Consider the following 4,909-nt stretch of genomic DNA (forward strand, 5'->3'; position numbering starts at 1 on the left):
GTTTTGTGGGTTATCCGCTGTCCTTATTGTCGGGTGTATACTCCCGTGGCTTCTCCATCAGAAGGGGAAGCAGGGCTGCAGCATGATTAACAAGACCCCCAGACAGGTCGGCCAGGAAAAAGCGGCGGCGTTAGGTCTGCCGCACCTTCCGTCAGGTGACAAGTGCGCAGAACGTGCCTACCCGAGGGTACTCTGGGGCCACGTGCCTGGCCCAAGGCATGCGTCCCAAGGCGGATGCCGGGGACGGAGGGAGGGTGCTCGCAGCGGGTCGGGCATCACGAGCTCTCTGCACCGGAGGGCCACAAGTTAAAAGTGGGAATCAGGAAGGAGAAATGGGACTTGGAAATCACTTTTACTTAGAATTTGAGAGGTGGTTTCATGGTCTTCTGCTTCCCCTTGAGCATTCTCAAACCCCTGCGATCCTGATTGTGTGTGCGGGAATGTTTGTGTTCTGGGCGTGGCAGGCTCTTGTGGCCACAGCAGCGTTTCCGGCCCTGCGTGCTCTTCTAGGACTTTGTCCATCAAGCAAATCCCATCTCTGGAACCTGGCGAGCTTTAGGTAGCGCCTGGCCGGCCGTCCTGGCACCTCCTGGCACTGTGCCGGAGAGGCTCTGACCCGCTGCACGGCGCTTCCTCTGTGCTCTCCCATCCCCCGCCCCCATCCGCCGTGTCCCCCGGTCCCCTCCTGTCTCCTCCGTGGCCCTTGACAGTTTCTCAGGCTCTGCACACAGACTTCATTGGTCCTCGCCTCTCTTTGAACTTGTAAACTTTGAGTGAAGCAAATACGCGCTCAAAACAGATGCAACTTTTGATGTGCGTCAGTACGGCAAAAACAGTCGGCATGAATCTGTTAGGATACATTTACAGAAATGCCGGGGCCGCCAGCCTGCAGACGCCCTGCCCACCACACCCCGCTGGGGCAAGTGATCCCCTGGCACAGCACACGCGGGCCCCCCCCTGCCTGGCCAGCCCCGGGGGGACACACCGGGCAGCCAGAGCCTGCCCCCCGTTTGAAGGCCAGCTTTCAGGGCCCCCAGTGGGAACCAGGCTGGGGCAGAGCCGCCTCTGCACACAACCTGTCCCCGTTGTCGTGAGCACCGCCTCCCTTGAAGCCCGGCTGCCGGTCTGTGTGCCTCACCCCTGCCCAGGCAGCAGGCCCGGCCCCGCTCTCCCTGCCCCGCCCCTGGCTGTGCTGGCAAAGGGTTCAGAGGAATGGGCGGCGCCACTCTGACGAGTCCTGCCGGCCTGGGCAGCTCCTCTGTTCTCAGGACTTCGTGGCCTCTGCTGTCAGAGCGGCACCCCGACGTGGTCGCCAAGACCTGTGGAAACCACGGACTCACCCCGTCCAGAGCGCTCGCACACACGCGTCTGTGGGCGGGAATTGCCACACGGAGCTTGCAAACCAACGAGCTGGCCTCTGGGAGGGTGCTGCTCTGGCCAGGCAGCCCGGGGCCAGGCAGCAGTGCTCCTCCGGGAGCCGAGCGCCGCGCCAGGACCGCGGGGGGCCTCGGCACAGGGCGGCTCTGCCCCAGCTCTGAGGGTGGCGCTGCTGCTGCCGGTCCCTCGGGCGGCACGCTCCTGCCCCAGGGCCCTCGGCCTGGAGGGCAGCCCCCACAGCTCTCCAGCCTCCACTGTCACCTTTCAGTGGGCACCAGCCCTCCCAGGCTCAGGGGATGTGGCCGCTTTGCCTCCCCGCTCTCTCCAGCTCTCTTCCTGTGTTATTCTTGTTTTCACTGTAGTAAACAGAATATAAAGTATAGCATCTTAACTACGTTTTTCAGCCTACAGTTCTGTGGTATTAAGTCCACTCACCCTATCGTGCAGCCCATCCCCACCATCCATCTCCAGAACTTTCCATCTTCCCAAACTGAAGCTCTGTCCTCATCAAACACAGCCCCCACGCCCCTCCCTCAGCCCCTCGCCCCACCCCTCCCCGTTCTCCATCTGGTGTCCATGGGTCCGATCCTTCGAGATGCCTCTGCAAGCGGAAGCATACCGTATTTGTCCTTCTGTGACTGGTTTCTTGCGCAGAGCGTGATGTCCTCAGGTTCATCCTTGTAGCATGTGTCAGAATGTCCTTCCTCTCCAGGGCTGGGTAACATTCCGCATGTACAGAGTGCGCTCGTTTGCTTCTTGTTTGAGCCCTCCCACCAGAAGGGAAGGTCTGCTGTCCAGGCGTTTGTAATTCGGGGCCTGGACTGGTGGCTGGGGTCTAGGGACGGTGTCTGCGGGATGCAAGAGTCTGTGTGCCAGCTGGCAAGCTGCCATGCCCAGAGGCTGTACCGATTTCCGCTCAGGAGCCGGCTGAGGCCCATGCGATTTCCTGCTGCTGGCCCTCACTAACCCGGCAGACGCAGAAGAATCTGGCCTGTGGCCTGTGTCTCTGAGTCCGGGAGTAGGCAGGTTGGCCGGCCAGCCTCCTGAGGGGTGAAGTGTGACTGACAGTAACTTTAAGCCAGGGCGACAAAGCCCAGAAAGAGCTATTCAGGGGCCAGAGTCTTTCCAGCACTTGTCAGACCATATGGAGGACAGCTGGTTCCTCATCCCACAGCTTGAGCTCCAGGAAGAGCATGTTCCTCCTGGAATCCAGCGTGCACTCAGCTGTGACAGAGAATGGGGGAAGGGACTGAGAATACAGCCGTCCCTAGGTGGCCGTGGAGGAAATGTCCCCACTCAGCGCTTCTTGCTGCAAGAGACGCGGTCTGTGGCTCCTTCGGCAAAAAGGAAACTGCCGGGAAGGCCAGGCTCCAGTGGTCCTGAAGCCGGAGAACCAGGCTGAGGCCGGCGGCTGAGCCACCGCTGCTCACACCGGGAATGGGGCAGATGCCACGCCATGGCCCCCGCCCCCTGGCCCAGATCCCACAGGGGGCTCCATGCCCTCCGTCCTGGTGGCGTGGGCCGGCGCGTCTGACCCGCCGGGCTTGTCTGCTGCCTGCCTCCGAGCTACAGAGATGTCTGGAGAGTGATGGGTGCTGCCGGGTCTGCAGCTTGGAAGGTGGGCTTTGTCTCCCGCCAGGACATGTCAGGAGCTTAGGTGATCCACAGCCCACAAGAGCGCTCACCTTCGGGGCATGGCCACGAGTGACCCACGTTCCCCAGCCCAACTCAGCAGGAGGAGGGGGTACGCCAGCCACGTGGGATGGTCACATGGACCCAAGGAGCTCCGTCGCCTTGCCCTCTGGGACACTAGTGTCCTGAGCCAGCTCTGTCACTTGGGGCGGTTCCCTCAGGAAAGGGCAGGGTGTGTCCCCACCCATCTTTGGTTTTTCTTTTTCCTTAGGACTGGCACCCCCACCACTGGCATTTCAAGCTGAGCCTGTGGCCAGCTGACTAAAGACCCCAAAGTCCAGCTTCCCTCGCAGCCAGGTGTGGCCCTGCCCCAAGTTCAGGCCCGTGGGCGGAGCAGGCCACCTGTGCTGATGACTGCTGGCCGTGTCCGGAGCAAGGGGCTTCCCGCCACAGCCCAGGCCCGGGACGCCAGGTAGGAGCCTCCGTCTTAGAGACAAGGTGGTAATGACTAAGGAACTGCGCTTTATAAGGGGTGTGTCCAGGGCACCAGGCTGCTCTCCGCCAGAGGATGCGGGCCTGGCGGGGAGGTGCGCCTCCAACAGGAGGCTTGTCGCCGAAGGCCTCCCGCTCCGGAGAGGCGGTGTCTGGGGGTGACGGTGAGGGGACAGCCAGGGACATGCTGGAGGCGGCTCCTGAGCCCCATGCCTGCTGCTTCCACCGCAGCCCCACCCAGCCAGGAAGCTGAGAGAGCCCCCCCCCCCCCCAGGACAGCCCCATGTGGCCACCGGCGCTGCCCACCGGGTCTCGGCTGGGCTGGCACAGAGGAATGAGGAGCAGACCGCGGGGGGGCTGCCGGCTTCTGCCACCAGCACGAGCAGCAGGGGCAGGCGGGCTCCTGACAAGGTTGAAGACTGGGGTGCCCAGGGGAGGGGAGCCTCTGAGCTCCACATGGAGCATCGCTGTCCTACAGTCTACTCCGTGGTATCCAGGGAGCAGGCTATGAAAGTGTTGGAGACTGTCCAGTACCAGCATTGTTGCGGGAAAGTAACCTGACCCATCGGGAGTCCTGTAATGACAGCGTCAGATATGGGCCACCAGACACGACTGTCTCCTCTATCCGGTCACTGTTCACAAAAGCCTAATACAGGGACTACTGAGTTTCAGAAATGTACCCAAGATACTTTCCTTTTCATCCAGAAACTAGCTTTTACTGGCTTCGTGTGTAAAAAGTTTTTTTTTTTAAATCACCATTATACACAGATCCAGGGCAAACAGTTCTAGGCGGCTTACGATGAACATGAGCAGGCCCCAGACCCACCCCATGGCACTCAAGAGACAGCGGCTTCGGTCCCCCTAGCTGCAGCCCGTGCCCCTTGCATGTATGGTTCCAAACCCTTGCTCACCCTACTTGTTGTTACCTAGTAATGTCCTTCTGCAGGGAGTGAGGACCCTCCTGCCCACGTGCCCCTTCCCACCAGTGCAGACACACTTCCTGTGGTTTATAATAACGTTTGTGTAGATCGGGACGCAGTGTTTATAGGGTTTTAATTAAGCAGTCCTTCCTCCCAGCTTAGCTGTGTTAAGCACTATGACTGGATTCCTCCTTCAGCAGACCCTCGAACCACACAGCTTTGGACTGCGTGGATCCACTTGTCCGTGGACTTTTTCTCCATAGTCCAGTCTGTACATGTATTTTCTCTTCCTGATGTCTTAATATTCTTTCCTCTAGCTTAGTTTATTGTAAGAATACAGTATAAATGTAACATATAAAGTCTGTGTTAACTACATTACCAGCAAGGCTTCTGGTCGGTGGTAGGCTATTAGCAGTTAAGTATCTTTTTAAAGATTCTGAGAGTGAGAGAGAGCACAAGTGGGCAGGGGGTAGGGGCAGAGGGAGCAG

This window comes from Zalophus californianus, chromosome 1, assembly GCF_009762305.2.
Source record: "Zalophus californianus isolate mZalCal1 chromosome 1, mZalCal1.pri.v2, whole genome shotgun sequence".
Lineage (NCBI taxonomy): Eukaryota > Metazoa > Chordata > Mammalia > Carnivora > Otariidae > Zalophus > Zalophus californianus.